This window comes from Odontomachus brunneus, unplaced genomic scaffold (genome assembly GCF_010583005.1).
Source record: "Odontomachus brunneus isolate Ranch 3 - 2012 unplaced genomic scaffold, Obru_v1 Obru_scaffold_021, whole genome shotgun sequence".
Classification (NCBI taxonomy): Eukaryota; Metazoa; Arthropoda; class Insecta; order Hymenoptera; family Formicidae; genus Odontomachus; species Odontomachus brunneus.
Window position 1 is genome coordinate 1,536,392 of NW_022639471.1, and position 19,511 is coordinate 1,555,902.

Below are 19,511 nucleotides of genomic sequence, written 5' to 3' on the forward strand. Positions count from 1 at the left end.
AGACAACCATTTTTTAGTCAATCGTACTATAATTTTAATGATAATAACCTTACATGCATGTTACTACTACTATCTTCGTGTTGGAACAACTAAAAAATATAGTTGATGTCCAATTTGGCGGAAACTTATTTCTCTATATGATTATAGTTATAAATACCAAACATTTTTCTCTCAGTGTATGAAGTGAAAGGATAGGATCCATTACTGCAGGATGTCGATCTATCTCTCGGATATAATATTCTATATAGCAATTTTTCCCAAAAATCTTCTGTGCGACGAGTAAGGTTATCGTGATGGGAATCTCGTTTACGGAATCACGACGACCGTGACAGACTCAATAAGGTCACGTATAATCGCGACTCCGGCTACGTTTGCGATGCATGCATGCGTCTGTGCTTTCACGATCGCGTATTGCACACATACACACACACACATATGTATATGCGCGTAAGGGCGTGTAAAGCAGCGATACAAGGGCGAATTGATTGTAGCTGTCGCGCGATCACGGCTGATCGCTCCGGCGACGTTTGCGTCCGTTTGAGGCGACTCTCCTCTGCGTTCACGCGGAACGGGTTACAGCAGGTGTGTGTATCGACAATTGATACACCTGCTCGGTTTCTGCATCAGCGATTCCGCACGCTCTATTACGCTTTTCCGCGCGTGTCCGCTTTGCGTTCGCGGCCGTTTCAATTTGCGCGCAGCGTTTCGCGCTGTTTGTTTGCACGCGTGCGACCATCGCGTGCAAACTCAATTGCCTTTGCGATCTTCAGCAATTAAAGGGTCGAGCGAATGAAAAGTGATGTATGGTTGCGCTTTTGGCGAAAAATATGTTTTCCCAACGAACGAAAACATCACGCGCTTTTGCACGATATCGCCGTTAGCTGAAGCTCCGTGCACTGAGAGAAAAATATCTAAATAAATAAGAAATATTTAATCGTAATGGATGCTGATAACATATTTGCTTGTACTAATATATACATATTTCAGGACGCATATTACAGAATATTAATATGTATATTTTATATTGAGAAAAAAACTTCTTTTACATGAGAAAATATACAGGATAAGGATAACTGTATATAACCGTCTTGAATATTTCGAAGCAAAAAACAAAGATAATCTTCAGAGATTTTTGAAGCTATTCTACTTAGAATAAAAACTACTTTTTTACTGGGAGACGTAGCTTTGAAGATCTTAAGATTACTTTCGTTTTTTGGTTGAAAGATATTCAAGCTGCACTGAGAGAAAAATTATATTAAAATCAACAAATATTTCTTTGATGGGTGCCATTAACATATTTACTTCAATCTATATTCTTTTTATTTAAACCAAATATTATATATTTAAATCAGGTAAACAATATTTGATTTAAATAAAGAGAATCTAGAACTCTTTAAGTTAATATGTTAATGGTACCCATCAAAGAAATATTTGTTGATTTTAATATAATTTTTCTCTCAATGTGATAATAGTGTTATTGACTTATCCCGCATATTTCCTTAAAACCGTTGCTCTTTATGAAAACAATTGTTCATTCTTGTTAAATAAAAGAGGTTAAATTTGTGTAGATATGTCATATTATTCGCCGAATAAATGTTTTTTTTAGTGTTTTTTTTAGTGTATTAATATGGATTAATTGTTTGTAAAGTGAGTAAGTTCAACAGGTATTTACACGTTTTATTATTCGTGAATTCTCGCGTGAGTGAGAAAAACGTTCTGCGGATTGTAACACATTTGTGTTCGCGGCGTGAATGACCGCGTGATAGATAATGGGACATGTACGGGATGATTAATTTAATTATCGCGCAAATTGGGATAGTGAAGATCAAATCAGGTTAATTTGCGGAAACCATCCATTGTGTGTGTGCCTGTGCACTGCGCGTTTTTGGTATCGGACTTCCAATACTCGGGAACAAAGGGAGGTCTGATAAATATCCTAGCTGTGAGAATCGTCCCGCGTTTCCGCGCGTGTGCCGCTCGCGTGTCATTTACAGTAGAAGAGCAATTTGCACCGGCCCGATCTATTCTCGCCGGCAAAACGATCGTCGGTCGATTTATTTTTAAGCGACGTCTCGAACAAGACGCGTTCGACTTCGCGGGAGCGCAACGTTTGCGCGAGAAAGTCTCGCAAGCCGCGTTTTTCACGTGGATTCGGATAAGCACTTTGCGCTTTTTGGTCTTGGCACATGTTGACGTCTAGGAACGACGACGACGACGACGACGACGGTGACGGCGACTAGCCTCTTTGATAACCTTGCGTAATAGCGATATTTGCGCGCGTCGGAACAGAAACGCAAACACGCTAACGTACTTTGCACGAAACACACACGACGTGTGCATGCCAGAATAATCGCGGCGGTCGAGTATCCGCCAGTGTTGTATGTGCAATCAGTGTCCGGGCTGTGAGACAAGTGTTATGAATCTAAATAATAATTCGTTTGGAAGAAGAAATCAACTCTCAATAAAATATAATAAGATTAATATCAATCGGTATCACATCGATATATGATTTTCTCACTTATTATAATAATGGTTTATCCGATTTCTCTACTCATAAAAATAGTATAGCTTCTCCTTTTGATTACACTTTTAATAAGAGTTTTTGTTGAACAACACGCTGTATTGTTTCGTGTGACTTTAATATAATCATATTAAAGTCAACATTTATGTGCCACAGTAATCGCGATTTAGTCGGATATCTTTTTATCTTTATAGTATAAAAATATATTATAGAGAGAAAATATTGTAGTGAAAATTATACCAGAATTAAATATTTTATTTTATAATATTTTTTGTAAAGTTGGGCTAAAAAATATTCAAGTAATTATAATAATTTGTAGTAAAAAGTTAAACATAACATTTCTCAATAAATATTTGAGTAATTTTACTTAATCAAATGGAATTAAGAAATGAAGATTTCTGTATGATTCGAGGTCACACTTTTTCTTTGCAATTTTAACTACAATATTTGCTTCGCGTACGTTTAAGTATTATATTTCAGCCGTCACACAAATGCTGGCATCTTTCTAAAAAATTTTCCCATACACTATTCATCATTGTCTTTCACATTAGACATTAATTACGTGATTTTTCATATTTTACGCACCCGAGGAAAACGACCTGCTTTTCATTCACGGGATTACTTTTGAGAGTCGAAATTTGTCCTAATGTTAACGATAACGGCGCGATGTGCGCGTCGCGCCCCTTTCATGCAAATAAATTCGCGGCCTCGCATTCCCAAGGGGCGAATATTACGAAACATCACACAATCAACGGGACATTTCGGGACATCGGCACGAGTCGCTAGTAAAAAGAAAAGGGAAAAGAAAACATGTATATGTAATATCTCGTGAAAGATATATTTTTCGTAAAGCATATTTTCTTATTGCTGCGGGGAGATCTCTCGAGTAACTTTCTTTTGAATCATATCTCTGCCCCTCGAACTTTTTATTCTCTCCTCGTCGCAATCGAGCATCGTCAGATGCGATGGCGCCTTTGCGAAGCTGTCTTTTTCGGCGATCCTGAGATACTCCTTGCGCAGTGGAACCAGAGAACCATGATTTATATATGTATAGCGGAAATTTACGTACGACCACCGCCGAGAGAAACTTCCCGGGTGTTTCGGAGGAATTTGCTCAAATATTTACATACATTCATATGTTTTCACGTCTCAAGTTTACTTTACACAGAGAAAGCAATTATATTATAGTTAATCTCTCTCTTCCTCTCTCTCTCTCTTTATATATATATATATATATATATATATGTGTGTGTGTGTGTGTGTAAAACAAATTATCTGCATATGGCCTATTAACTCGTGAACCTTTCGACCGATCTGGACCAAATTTTGTATAGTTACTCTCCAGAATCCTGCGGGAAATACAGGCTACTATGAAACCTCGATACCTCATATCCTTCTCTCTGATCTCATTCCCTTGACACTTTGTGCTAATCTGGGCAACGCTGAGTAGTTTATAAGTTAATATAATATAATATACATATACACAATTACATTATATGAATTAGTTTTAAACACGCGACGTTGCGCCTGTGAGCAAAACAATCTCGCTAATTATTTTGTTCTAATTTCCTCTCCATCCCCGTACGTCTTTTCCTCCCCTCTCGGTAGTTAATTTCCATGGCGGAAGTGTCGTTGTCAAAAGTTCTCGTTCGAGGTGCTCGTGCTGTAGCAGAGGCTGTATTCTTGACGCATATTTGAACGCCTCTTTGATTCTCAAGTCTAAACAGCAACTGTAAGAGAAATAGAACTTGAGACAAAAAGGACGTATTTAGCGTTGAAATACGCGCGTCAGGAATACGGTCCCAGCTCTTCCCTTCAAACTCGCGTAACGGCCAAAACGACGGTGAGAGAAGACCTCGAAATGTGCGACGCGTCTCGGAAATGCACTCGGAGGGTGATTTACGATGGCCGCGCGTTTGCATCCGCCCGCAATTTGCAATTCGCAAGCGACGTATTTCTTTTTCTCATCCTAGTGTTGCAAATGAATTCGCGGCTTTATTACTGCGATATTGCCGGCGTACATATCCTTTTCACTCCTTTCCGGCCTGTTAACCGCGACCATCACGTCTGTATGCGGGCGATCGCGATTTTTCGAACGAGAACACACGTCCCGCAGAAAAAACGATTTTTTTACGCTCGTAACGCGCGCGAGACGTAGTAAACTATTTTCTGTCTCCCTTCTTTTCTCTCTTTTCTTCTCTCTCCCGCTTTTCCCCCTTTGTTTTATTTTACGCGAACGCGACACGCCATTTCTCTCACCCCTGCTTTCTCTCCTCTTCTCCAAAGAATTAAGAGCAATTAATGTTGGCCTATAAGGATTAATACAGTCAACCTCGTGTTTATACTTTCGCGAGTAGTCGCGCGTCTGTATGTCCTTCGTATCAAGGATAAATCGCGGAAATTAGCGCACGTGGATATTTTTTTATCGAGAACGAGAAACCACCTCTAGCAGCCGGACGTCGATAAATCTTTTTTCGCGCGAGAGAAACCTTTATTCGGGACGACTGTGTATACACACACGTGTCATTGTCGTAAGTGTGTGCTCGAGCAGACCGGCGTAGACGTCTTCCGCAGACTGTTAGTTACGTAAGCCCGGGGGATGGTATTTATACTGTTGCGTGAAACGATAGTCTATTAATATACATGTATAGGGTACTCGAAAAAAAAACACCGGACTGCTTGTATTAATGACAGTTACCGAGGGAGTCAGGCCTAAGAAAAATGGAGTTGTCTCAACGACGAGGCATTAATAGTTTTCGTGTCGTGAGCCAATGAATATTGACTCCCGAGTCGCCGGAATTTCTCTACTACCGCCGCTGTGTCAGGCATCTCGAGTCATTAAAATCGCTCGACAATTATATGACAATTTACATGTCGTTATCATCGGAAGAAGAAAAAGGAAGACGTTATTTTGGTTCGAGGGAGCCCCGTTCCTCTGAAGTTACCTTGAAATTAAACGTTTCCAACCCTTCAAAGCTGAGAAATAGACGCTTTTGATGCGGCTTCTCCGAAGAAGTTATTTAGAGATTGAACAATTCTCTATTCTCTCAAAGCTGATGAATTGACGCTTTTGACGTGGTCCGCAGAACAACGCGATTATTCGGACGACTTAATCGAATGGAATTAAGAGGCTCCACTTACACACAGCAGGCTGAGCACGCGACTCGCCTCCGTCAATATGCATACGTACGTTGCGCGCAAGTAAAGGGTTAAATGACGAAGCGTCGGAGATTCGCGGCGGTTTGGCACGCACGTACGTCGCTAAAACTTTTATTTACCAAATGGGTCGCGTCGCGTTACGCTCAGTTTCGTTGCCCTCGCGAACTGGAACAGTCAGGAAATGAGATGGGATTAGAGCGTCGGTCGTAGGCAATAATGCCGAAGCGCGAACAGCAACAGCAGCAGCTGCTGCTGCTGTTACACGGCGCGTCTCTGTCCGGTGGAAGCGAGAGGAGAGCAATCTTATTCTACTTGGTTCATTTGCATAATTATATGTGCTCGCGTCTCGCAGGACCTGCATTCGCCCCGAAGCCGCGGCGAAACGGTATCAATCTTGCTGTTGCGAGGCGATCGTAATCGTCCTCGAATTAGGGTCGCGTTTTTCCGCTGCCGCTAGTCGGAAGAGAGAAGCGAAGCTCTCGGAGAAAAGTTTCGGTCGTTTCTCGCGGTGAGTGCAAGTCCAATAGAAGGGAAAAAAAAGGAGAGGAGAGGAAAATTGGAATAGCTGATTTTAAATGTTTAACAACGCGCCAAACACGAGTTAAACAGCGTTTAGAATAGATTGACGAATCGGTGGATTATTTGTCCTTTAATTGCGGACGGACCTTACTTGGGGAAATTGAATTTGGTTAATCTGAATTTGAAGCTGCTCGAACGAGACGTCCTTTTTTTGTTCGTACGTTGGCGCGCTCGATACAGCGCGCGAATGAATTAATGCGTCTACACGCGGATACACTTTAATTATTTGCGCAGTCGGGTCATTAATCCTCGATCAATCGTGTAAGAAGCAACCGAGTCGAGGACGTTAATTGCGTTCGATATAATTCCCCCGCAGACCGATCTCTCTCGCCCGAGCATATTTTAAATTTCTTTCATCCCTGCTGTTTTATTTATCACTCACGTAAAAAACTGCTTTATGAAACGCGATATTTCATCTTGCGCGCTATCCTTTCTTTCTCACGCGAGATTGCTCATAGTCGCTTAATTTTAAATGGTTTAGCGTTATTTAGCGCCGCCTGCAATAGACCGATCTTTGTTATCCAGCTGAATTTACGCATTCAATGCCTTCTCCCTGAAAACTGTGCTATTGTCAAAAGCAACCAGGGTTTAATATTTTTGAGTACTATTTTTTTTTAAGTAATAAACGTTATATTTTTTATGCGCGATATCTCATCTGAAGCGCTATTTTCTCGCGAGATTTTGCATAGCGCTTCACGTGAAACAACCTAACGTCGCCTGCAATACACCGAACTTTGTTATTCGGCTGAATTTACGTTCAACGCCTTCCCTTTGAAAACTATGCTCCTGTCAAAAGCAACACGTACCAGAGTTCAATATTTACATACTATTATATACTACGTTTTTCAAGTGATAAATGCGTGATAAATTTATCTTTTACACTGTCATCGTTTCACCGTCCTTTGTTTGTTTAATTACATTCAATTAGCTGACGGAGGATGATGGAAAAATGCCCGCTCGCTCGACAACTACGTACGTTTTTTGCGAGCTGGCGGTGCGTGAAATTATTTGACCGTTCGCCGTAACTATATACGCCAGACACCTCGATCGCGGTCGCATAAACAGCGGAATTATTTTCGGTGCGACGTCGTCGCATTCTGCGCTCATCGCGCCCCGTCATTCTTACGTTTGACCTATTTCGGAGTCGGATGACCATCCTCTCGAAGAATTCACGCGTTACTCTTCTGCGTGCGTATACTTGTTCGTGGAAGTTGTTCGCACGCACATGTTAGTGTCATCTTATCACGCTGCGATTGTCATTCGGTCATATCACGCGTGTCGCTTTTACGTCAGCGTTCTTGATCTCATGCATTCGTGCTTACAAGATATCGCGGAGCAGTCTTATTAATTGTGACACATCCTGTAAAATGTGTGCGTGTGTGTGAACGAGAAAGAGAGAGAGAGAGAGAGAGAGAGAGAGAGACTGCTTCGTTGAAACGCGGGATTTACGGAGTTCATGATATTTTCAGTCGCCGGACATGTCGTTAAAGTGTCTCGTTTCGTGTTTGTTTTAATAAGTGTTAAATGCTCTCGCGCACCCGAACGAATGTATGGACGCAGCCGCAGATTCGCACGAAAATTGAATTTCGCGAAATCGCGTCTCGAGGGTGACAACGGTCGCGTTGTTGTTTAATAAGAAGAAGCGCAGGAGAAACATCAGAGATCCAGCGACGGCTCGACGACAGTCGCTGGATTTCATCAATACCTTTTGATCACCCTATTCAACGTCAATTACGCGAATTCATTAGATACTTTGTGCACATCATCGAGTGGGCGGGCACAGTTCGGTGATATCTATTCCCCCGAACGAGAGCGATTTCTAAAATTCGCGACACTCGGTGTTTCGCGCGCGGTCAGATCGCGCGAGTAACGCGCGAAAATAGCTATAAATTATTTACGGTCGCGCTTCGAATTAATATCTCTAAATTACACAGAACGATGTTAAATAAATTACTGGTGTAATTTGTAACTGTAAGTCCATTACTGAGTATTTTGACGCGGAAAAGCACGAAAATATCCGACCATTCCGAGGCTAGCGACACGCGCGCAGCGCAATATTTTTCTTTTTTTTTTTTTGGTTTTTCTTTTTTTTTTTAAGTATGAAAACGGGTACGCGCGTTCACAAAGGCGAGAGTTCTGAAACGGGAGTTCATTCTAGCGGATAGGCGGAAAGAGCCTATCGTCAGCTCAGTAAAATGATCAGCTGTCGCTTTCGTTACCGCGGGCCCTCTAAAAATACAAGTAGCCGCTCTCTGCCGCGCGACTCTTGCCCCTTCCCAGCGCTGAGTCAACTATAGGAACTCTTCAGCTAATTTTAACAGCGAACACTGCCCGCGCTTGTCCGAGTCTCGCGAACTTCGCGGCCTTGAGGACCGCGCAATTGCAAAATGCGGATGAACACACTTCCTCGCGAAAGCTAGTGACTCTCGTCGCGTTCTTCTTCGCGAAAAGTCGAGTTCGCGTCGATATCTTGCACTTTGAATTTCAGGCGAATATATTTCGTTGTACCTCTCTGTGATTACAAATATTTGCGATTTTGAAGGTGAAGGCCGACGGGCTTTTGTTGACAAGTTTTTGTCTCGCGAATGGCACGTGTATGTACATGTTTTGTTGTTTGACACGTCCGATCACATCGGAAATAAATAGAAGATAAACTTAGGTGGTCTATCACTGAGCCTAAATATACTACTCTTGAATCTTGCTCCATCGAAATTTCGTTTTTAGACTTTAAGACATCTCTTATCCTGTACTCAAGTCAGGGATAATTATGTCTAATTATTTATTTATTTATTCATTTAACGGGAAAATTTTACTTTTTACACTACGAAAATTTACTTTTTACACTACGAAACAAAAGGAAAATTATATAAATTATGTAATACAACATAGAATGATATATCACGTAATTGATACCACGGATAAATTGGCCAGGCAAAATATTGATAGTTAGAAGTATACGAGAAGAGAAAATACTTGAAAATTTATTTGCGAAATATAAAATTTATTTCACAAAAGTAAACTTTATTTCACAGAAATAAACTTTATATCGCAAGAGCAAATTTTTCTTTAGTGTACAAAATACATACACGTATTTCTCTTTTGATTAGAAATTGGAGTATGTTGTGATCGAAAGCATTGCATCTCTCTTTTACCGTTTTATTACACGAATCTATTAAATTTGTGAAATGAAAACACGATTTAATCTTGTCTGAGCTGTCGCGTCCTCGGTTGCGTTCTCATCGTGGAAGGAGTCTTATCTTGTATACAGCTCTTCTCTTCCATGGTTAAAACGGTACACGCAAAAGACGAACGCGCGATAGTAAATATGGAACAAAAGAAATTCCGCGAGGAAACTCTATTTCTCTCTCTTTCGAGAAAAGTTTGAATCTTGTTCTACTTGTAAGTACCAATCTCTCAATTTCCTAACAAGCTCTTCGGTTTTCGCGTTGTGTTTTACGCGCGCGTCAAACATTTATCATTTTCCCGTCGTCTTGTTTCCTCGTGAGTTACCACAATGATATTATATATTTTATTTAATGTGTGTTCATGTTCGCTGCTCGTACACGGGGAATGCATATTACGCGGAAAACAGCACCTTTAATCATATATTCGTACGCTACGATCTCCTGGGAAACGCAGACGCGATTTGCATACGATTGCCAGTTAGAGCGGCAGTTAAAATGTTCCTCGGAATTATACGGCTGAGCTCCCGCGGGACAGACGTAGATAGGCGAGACAGACGCCGCGACGAATTCGCAGTCGATTTTTGCCCGCCTAACGGCAGAGCGATTGTACGGACGAAAATAGAATATGGATATTCAATGCAGGCAGCACGGGGAGGAAATTAAATTGTAGTCTCGGGCTCGATTTACTTCCGCGCGGTTTCCCGGTGTGAAAGTAACGGGCGACGGAGATTAAGGTTTTTGTCTCATCGCCTTTTCGTTCCGTTAGCGCGAAATGCGAGGTGTTTGCGCTCGTGATGTAAACTCTTTTTAAGTAGACGAGGTCGGGGGACGCGTGTTTACTGAGCGGAAAATCGAGTGTCCCGATGCCTGGGAGCCGAGAAAGTGTTCTTCCTTGGTGAATCGTAAATATGAGCGTCCGACTGTACACGGGGAACATTTCGCGATCGTTCCGTACAAAGCAGTATTCGACCTTCGCAACTTGAAGCCTATCGATGTCGCTTTTAGTTTCGACGGAAAACGTTTGTGCGCTTTGAAAGTAATACCCTACGCCTATATATTGCAGTTGTGCGATAAATTATATAATTCTAAATTAAGAATAAAAATACGAGTTATATATGAGAAAATTTTATCGTTCTCGTGAGTGTAAAGCCAGCAGAGAGCTCGCGTGTTAATTTCTGAAGGCTTTTGCGAGAAGTGAAACCATCTCCCCTTACATGGACAGAACGACGCAGTTCCTCATTGCACCCAGCAATTTCAAAGTGAAGATTGCAGCTGAATAAAGATAAAGTCACACGATGCACAATTTTATATCTTCTTACATGCATGCTGATCGGCAGTTTATTTCACTGCATGAATCGCTATCGTGCAATTGAAAGATCTATGCAATGAACTGCTGGTCAGTATATATGTCAGAAGACATAAAACGTGCATTTCTCTCTCTCTCTCTCTCTCTCTCTCTCTCTCTCTCTCTCTCTCTCGTGTGATTCTAACTTTAGGCATTATCATTAGTCGTTCGGAGCATCCCGAGCCGCCGCTTGTTTTCCGTATAATTTATCGTCGTTCTTTTTTGGTTTTCTACAAATATAAGAACCACGTGCTGGATACGTATTCACAGTCTCTGGACCACTACAGTCTCGAGATAATAGGATTATGGCATGAGATATTACTAATGGTACAAACAACTCTAGAGCAGCTCATGACGTCAATCCGCGAAACGACTGTCGTTTATTTCGTGACGTCGCTGCTGAACGACAAATGTATCTCGACGATTGAAGGATTCAGCACAGTAGCCTAACTCGATTTTCTAAGAATTTGAATAAAATTAATCCGAATATAACGGTCGAATAATTTATATTTTATACGAAAAAAATGTATACGAAAAAAATTTATATTTTCTACGAAAAAAATTATTCTGAAATAAATTAGGGCTTTGTTCCGTTGTTTGTGTCTTACTATATGATCAAGTTCAATCATTGGTTGATTGTTCCATTTTTGTCGTAAAAACTGTACGATGTCCTGTTAGGATAAACGCGATAAATCGGTACCTCTGGTCGGCTAGGATCAGCGCAGGGTCAGCGAGGAATTTTCCTGTGTTTGCGTCACGTTCCGCCAACGAATTTTAATACTTTAACCTGCATGATCATGCAGTTCCTCTTCCAGAGCACTTTTGATAGAATCGCGAAGTTTTTACTCAACACTGCTGTATTATCGATTAATTCTAATGATTTCACGCGTCTTTGGAACATTTAAAATCTAAATTTGTCTAATTTTAGATATTGCAAACTACGAATCTTTCTCTGTATAAACTCACATAATTAAATATAGCCCAGATATAATAAACACATAACACACAAAAAATATAGAAAAACAGTTTCTTTTTATGGGAAGTGAAAGTTTCTTCTTGTTTTTACGAAAAAAAATTGCGGAGGAAAGTGCCTGATTTTATTTCAAATAAATCATATTAGTGTTTGTTTTTGTGTATTTTTAATTTTTTAGTTATTCCAGTTCAATATTTGTCATGTCTTTATCGTAGAAACGTTATTAACGTTTATGTAACTTTAATAGTCAATGTAACGCGTGCTACTTGTTATGGCTCATTTGTTCTCTGAAAGCTACAGCCATTTACTATAGAATTATGCAATCTCTCTACTCTTCCCTCAATTATCCTTTCCCGATTTGCATGCATTAGAGTGTAGTTTATTTAATGAAATTTTGACGAGAAGTTCAAACTGCGTGCTGCTTTTAAGGCGACCGTTACGAACAGTCGGATTCTGCAGAGGCAAACGTGCCGGGCAGACAATGCAAATTCTTGTAGCGATAGCAAAAGTGCCCGAGGTATAAATTCCCAATGCATAAGCTGTTATTTTCCTCCGCAAGGCAATATCCTTCCGTCGCGTTTTAACAATTTCACGTACAACAGTTATATATTTATTCGCTAAAAATATTTTATATCGATACGATCGTGCGGTTTACTGACTTTCAATATTTCATAAACTCTTTCTGAAATTTTGTTCTTTATAATTTCTCCGTAATTTCATTCTTCAGGTTTTCTCCATAAGTTGGAAAATTACAACCATAATATTTGAAAATTTGTTGAAACGAAGGAGCGAGGGTTGTATCTACTTGGCGCGCGAAGTTTCAATTTAAGGGAGAACTCGCATTTCGTTTGATGTTACAAGTTGAGAATTATTGAGATTATCGGCAAGCGGGCAACCGAAAACTGCTTTCCTTCTCGTTCGTCCCGGATATTTTCACGGGTTACGGACAGTTCCTGAAGTGGCCGATATAGCTAAAAGTCCCGAGAAGGAGGGATAAATCACGCGGTGCAGGTCCATGGATTAAGGATCGCTCTTAAGAGATTCCGGGAGTTATCCCGGGATCTTCACTCACAGAACTCATCGCGCGCAATCGGGCTACCAAACGAGATAATTCACGACGAAGAATTGCCCGGGTGCGAAAGAGGGTGACCATGTTTATCTCGTTTCTCCTTCGTCTCGTACGTATTTCCTTCGTTCTACCTCGATGTGCCTTATCTCGTCGACGAGGATACGATAGACGAATCTTGTGCGGGTGAAGCGTGAGAGGAGTACATCGTGGATCTTTCATTTGTTGCGTCCGTCAGTAGTCGTGGGTGGAATATACGCGAATGCGAGTGGCGCTTTTCTACGCGATAGCCTCGTCAGCGAGGTCGGCGGAGAAACCGATCAACGCGAATGGAGGCGTCTCCTTCTCTTTCTGGACGTCCATTACAAATTAAAGATCGGCGTCCAGTTTCTGCATGCAAAGAGTAACAATTGACACTATCAATGTTACTTTTGATCTCAAAGCCTGAGAATTATATCTAAGAAAATGTGATCTCATCCTTAGTACAATCCTCTCATGCAAGATACAAGCCTAATAGATTTGATTTTAAAATATCCCAGACAGCGCAAACAAAAAGATGTCTCAGAAAACGTTTAAAAGACGAAGTGCTTCCAAAAGACGTTTAAGCGAAATAGCATGTCTTTTGGAAGTCTTCTTTAATCTTTTGGCTACGGGAATGATTTTAAAAATCCTGCCGCGATACAAAACCAAGTAAAATTATAAAATCGCTTATTGACGACAGCCGTGTTTCAGGAAAATTCCTCTTCTATTGACGACAACTGTAGTTAAAGGGTTAACATAACTTTAAGATATCTTTTAATAATTGTGCGGTTTGGGATCTCTGTTGTTCTTCATATTAAAGAAAAGTGCGTAAAGAATAAATTATGTGAAAGTTTCCACGATTCCCTTTGAAAACCCTCTGCATCCATGCGCGTGTTTCGCGATGGATATTGTTTCCCTCGCGATGCTTCCGGATGGAAGGGACCTCCTCTCCTCGGACACAGCCGCGGAACAGGATGTGGGTTTCGTCGAGCGGATGTTGAATCGCTCACGTCTTTCCTGTGTTCCTCGTGGTTAAGATTTCCTGAGATTCCCGCGACGGATCTCCACGACAAGAAGGAAGGCAGACAATTTAAGTTTTCCACGGCGCTCGCGCCGCAGCGATTTATCGTTTCGCGGCTTGGGAACTTAATTGAACTTACGACCGCGACTCTGCCATAAATCGCATATGAGCTTGCGGTTCCGTAGCCGTCGAAAGGGAGTGTGTCACGATCTCGCGACGTCTCTCCTTGAAGCCGCGGAACCGCGAGCAAACTCGCGACTCGACAAAGTCTCTGTGCCACTATCGAGAAAATTAAATCTCGCCGGATTGGCTGCTTCCCTCAGAAAGCGCGCGCAAAATTGAGGATGATTGCCGGCGCGATTTCACTGCTCCCATGGCAACGCACGCGCTCGTTTTCCGCGTTATACGCCGAGAAGTGCGCAAAACTTGTGCATTTGTTGCAGCTTCTCGGTGCGACGAACGACTGTAGACAAAGTCGTCGTGACGTTACGACCCGGCAATTCGCCCATGCCGTCGTAAAAGACGAGCTTGCCATCTCGGCGGCATGAAGAACGCTCGAATTACGGAGATAATATTTCTCCATTTCGCGCGTTTCGCCGCGCGAAACGAGTTGTGGATTAAACGCGAATGGTGTGCAGGATGGGACGCGCGCAGGCGGAAGGAGCGAGCGAGCAAGCGCGGGCCGTTGTAAAAAGCGCTCGTTCCATTTTCATGGGGCGTGATGCAAGCTCAGCGGGAACAGGCGCTACTTTTATTAATACGGGCCGGCAATTAATATCAATTAAACGGACGGGATCACTAATCGGACGGGCTTGGGAAACGCGATTATCGATAACGAGAACGCAGAGCGAGAACAGCGCCGATACGTCGGGTCGGCGGCGGTAATTCACTCCGAGACGGGGAGGGAATAATTTACCGGCGAGACACACCAGGGACACACGCGTCCCGCATTTTCGGTCGCATTTAATCAGTCAGGAGAGCGCACCTCACCCGAGAGCGCCGCCGCTATTATGTCTCGCGTCTCGTCTTGTTCTTACTTTAATCAAGAGGTGGCATCGCGTTTTACTTATCTGTCGTTGCTAGTGCACGTTGCGCATCACATACTCACACACACATGTACATGTAGTTACGTACAATACCGCCGAATGCGTCGCGATAAGAGGGACACTGGATATAAGGGATGAAAGGGAACAACCGCTCCCTGCTGAAAGCTAGCCCGTGTCAGAAGGTACGCTCGCTCGATAACAATACGAGAGCGCGGCGGCGTTTCCGCGATTGCATCGCCAGTTTTCATCCGCCTTTCGTACAGCAAGCTTATTAGCTTCGTGGAAAATTACGCTCGCGACTTGGTGAATCATGAGAATTATTAAAATGGCGCGTATTGTCGCGTTTTACTCGGCACACCGCGAATTAATGCGAGTTAGAAATTCCGGGACAAGAGAAGGGACTTCGAGATAATGAAGAGGACGGAATGAAAACGCGCGTTGCGGGATAAAGCGCGCAGTGTACGTCTGCGTGTTTTGAAAAAGCTTCGAGTTTCTCTTTTTCATAAGTACGATACGAACGAACGAACTTGGATGATCGCCCACCAGCGGTTGCGCGCTCGCAATTTTCAACCTCGAAGCTTCATTCTCGCAAATGAGTTGCGAGATCTCTCGCTGATGTGGAATATCGTATAACCGAGTAGCCGAGTCCAAATTTTGGTTCCACATTAACCTTGCGAATTTCATCTGACTAAAAAGAGTCTCGCGGGATGCAACACTGCGTAGACTATTGTTGTATTCTGATGCTGCACAAATGTCCTTTTTCGAGTCTCGAGGTGCAATATTCTTTTCTTGATGTAAATGGTGTAAGTGATGTCTCAGTATAGTAATCAGTAGAATCGCGCTGAAATTAGTTAACAGTAACGACTGTTCTCTTTACTGATGCACCTTTTAAATATAGACAACATCATCGCATGTAAAACTCATAGAAGCTGTTAATTTCGTCGTCACATATGCAGAAAGCTGGACTCGGTACAGCGTACAACAAATTTGTGTGCTGCAAATTTTGCGGTGAAATTTTGCTCCCACTCATGGAAAACAATGAGATATAAGACGAAACACCAAAAAAAAGTCAACACAATACTCCAACAATCAACGCTCGCTTTTCATCGGTGAAATAGCTTTTTTACTGATTCAGTCAGGAACAATTTTACAGATTCATTTTAAAATAATGTCGCATCGAGAAATCTTTCAGTTCGACCAATCCTGCAGGATTAATGTGAAACGAAAATTTCGACTCGGCTAGTTACGAGAAACTACCGGCTAACTAGACTCTGATGTCTCCCGCGCGTAAAGCAGGCCGTTAACGTTGCGAGGCTGTTCGCGGCGAATGATTGTAACAGGAGAAGTGGTGTCGCGCGAATTGTACGATACGGCAGTACGACGACGTGCAGGTGTTCGTTTCACAACAGCGAACGTATTTACTTGGAGATTTACGAGCAGGAAACCACCGTAGTCCGTTTCAATTAGGGATGCGCGGATTCAACGGCGTGTTGATACCTTCAGTAATTACCATCACGACTTGACCTGTGGCTCTTTTTGTCTCTTCATTCAAGTAAATGTTATCTATTTTATCAAACGAGTATAATTTATCTAAAGTGATAATTCCATTTAAATATAGAACGGTAAACAAATAAGAACCAGTTAGTAATTACATACAGAAAAATATCATTTCACTGCTGAGAAAAGCGATTACTCAGTTTATTTTCCTTCTTCTAAGTAATGATTGTCTTCAACAAAGAATATCTTCTTGATAATTTTCAGTTTTAAAATATACTCATCACATAAAAGCTCGTTATCGTGTACTCAAAAAAAATTTTTTTCGTAGTAAATATATTATAAAATTTTATCGAAGAAAAAGTGTTGATCCGATTCTATGTAATAAGCAAATAAAAATTTAATTTTAATTCAATATTCTTGGTTGAAATGCTAAACTTGTTAGAATTCAGAATGAATTTTAAGTAAATTTGATCCTTCCCGTGTCGAAACTTTAGCTCTACCTGAAGCCCGTTCACACACACACACACGCACGCACACACACACACACACACACACACACACACACACACACACACACACACACACACACACACATATAACCGGAACTTCCAAATATCTGTATATTCTGAAAGATCAGTGTATATGCTTAATAACTAAAATGCTACTCGAGAATACATGGAAACTGAAATTCTACTCAGCGCCTTCAAATGGCAAGGGACGCACAAAATGCCACTTGTAAATTCTAAAAAAGATCTCTTTAGAAGTTACTAGGTTAAATAGAATCAAAAGAGACTAATATGAGTTTTGGAGTCTTAAAGTAAAATCGTTAAGTGGAATATAGTAGGATCAAAATTTCGACTTGGGTTGTGGTAAATTCGTTTATGATAAATTCGCGAATATACAAACTTATGAAATACTTAAATATTTATTCGAATGCAGTATTTTTCTATGTAGGCACGATAACCTAAACTCGATAGCAGCAGGATTCTTTTTAATTCGTCGCGGTGCACACAGAATGTTTTGCAACCCACGCGTGTGACTCTGACGGCGAGCTTCCGAGAGATTTGCGATGATTTAACTTTCTTGGCGATTTCTTCAGTAGAACGTTCCCCTGTTCATCTGCGAAAGCGTTTCTCGAATCATCTTAATCTTCCACTTAACTCCATTTAACTCGGGTATATTTAAAGAAGAGTGATTTTCTACCCCCGCAAGCGAAGAGCGACAATAAAAAGATCTCGAGCGTTATTGTAACAGTGAAGGGGATTCTCCGTCTCATCAGAGTGTCTGCCATTTATTAGCGCTATTTATTTCGTCGCCGTGCCGCGGTAATTTTTTCACAGCGACACAGAATTATACCGCAATATTATTTTAACGCGATATATACTTAATGTACGGAGAAAATATTGCACTAAAAAACACAGCTTCTCTAATTCTGGATCACACAGAGTTATCAAAATTACCACGAATTTGTTTAAAACATATTATGTACATTTGACTTTTTACTAAAAATTATTTTAATTACTTGAATGTTTTTTATATCATATATTCGGCGCATCGTCAAATTATCTATTTTCTTATAGTAATTTATAGTAATTTATTTTTCAGTTAATGTTTCCTAGAGGACAAAATCCCCCAGGTTAATATTTATTATAGTTGACTTAAGTGCCGTACGCTTAATTAAATATTTAATTGCTGGAGGACATTAGCCTTGCTAGCAATGGGCCAAAGATATATACGAAAATATATAAGGAAATTTTATATAAATATTGACTCAGCCTGCTGGGTCGATAAAACAAACATATACAATTGCTTTAGGGAAATAGTATAATAATCCAGCTTTACAAAAAATAAAGTTTGTAAAAAGAAGTATAATTTTAACGTAATTTTTAGCACAATATTCTCTCTGTGTGTACGTCGTGCGTATAAATTCAAGATATTTAAATTCCTTTATTGAAAATATCTTAAAACTATCGGAAAAGACTTCTCCTCGAGGAACTGTTTAAGCGAGATCTGTGACACATTTTTCTTCGAATTTACGAGCGTAATGCGTCGCTCTTTCCTCGACTTAGCGAAATGTTTTTTTCTGCGAGATGTTCGTTAGGCCTTGAAACTTTATCGTAAATTCACGCACTTCTCGCGAACGGGGGAGCTTCGCTTGATCGAAATTAGGGTACGAGTTGCATTCGCGTTGGTATAAACCCGGTTTTCGTAAACCGTCGGCTCGTAAAGCCGACTGGAAAGCGTAATAATTCTAGTTTAGTAACGCAAACTTAACCCGATTTAGTAACCCGATTTATCCAGTGTAATTTAATCATCGCCGTCGTTTTATCGGCATTTTTTCTCATTTACTCGAAGATCCACGGCACTTATTTATCTTTAAACCAAGATACAACACTATTTTATTACATTGAAGTATTGTGAAAATTACAACAAAATTTCTGTAATTTCGGAGAATACAGAATTGTGGTCAAAATTGCTATATATTTGTTTTACAATGTTATGCATGTGTGTGACGTTTTATTACAAAATTATTATACTTACTTGAATGTTTTTTATATGGTATATTCGGGTAGATCGTCGGAGATACTCTAATTTTATAGCAATTTATACTTCAATTTTTATAATAATCTAGCTTTGCAAAAAAGAATTATAGAGTTATAAGCAAAAAGAGTTATAGAGAAAGAAATGTAATTTTAATATAATGTTTATTTTATTATAATATTTTATTTAATTATAATATTTTCTTTAATTAATTTAATAATATTTTATTTAATTATAATATTTTCTCCGTATATTGTAAGAGATTCGTGACGTAATTGTGCAACGTAATTAACCCGTCGTATAGTTCTTGCAATACGACTCGGAGATCAAGTTAACAAAAAGAGAAACTAACCACAATGTATCTCGACGCAAGACTGCGAATAATAGTGCCAGCCTGTGGGTGCCACGCGGTCGTGATTTCGTTATCAATTTATCATCTCGGTATCGGCTGGTTAGAAAAATAGGAAACGGACAGAAGGCGCCGCGAGTACAAAAACTGTAATGGAATGAAATTCACATCCCCCCTACCAGCCGGCGTTCCCGTTGTTGGCGTGACT

At 40.7% G+C, this 19,511-nt stretch overlaps 2 protein-coding genes across 5 annotated transcripts in view; one reads left to right on the forward strand and one right to left on the reverse strand.

Moving 5' to 3' along the window:
* Positions 1 to 19,511, reverse strand: part of LOC116842081 (FMRFamide receptor-like) — a 56,892-nt gene that overhangs the window by 18,761 nt on the left and 18,620 nt on the right. Inside the window, exon 1 of one of the 3 annotated variants that reach the window (XM_032810771.1) lies at positions 8,768 to 8,787. The exons of the other annotated variants lie outside the window; for them this stretch is intronic. The gene's annotated coding sequence lies outside the window, so the exon portion shown is untranslated. Of the gene's footprint in view, positions 1 to 8,767; positions 8,788 to 19,511 lie in introns of those variants that run through there. 3 annotated transcript variants of the gene reach the window in all.
* The window catches only part of LOC116842080, a 105,973-nt gene that overhangs the window by 1,203 nt on the left and 85,259 nt on the right, over positions 1 to 19,511 (forward strand). Inside the window, exon 1 of one of the 2 annotated variants that reach the window (XM_032810769.1) lies at positions 9,640 to 9,658. The exons of the other annotated variant lie outside the window; for it this stretch is intronic. The gene's annotated coding sequence lies outside the window, so the exon portion shown is untranslated. Of the gene's footprint in view, positions 1 to 9,639; positions 9,659 to 19,511 lie in introns of those variants that run through there. 2 annotated transcript variants of the gene reach the window in all.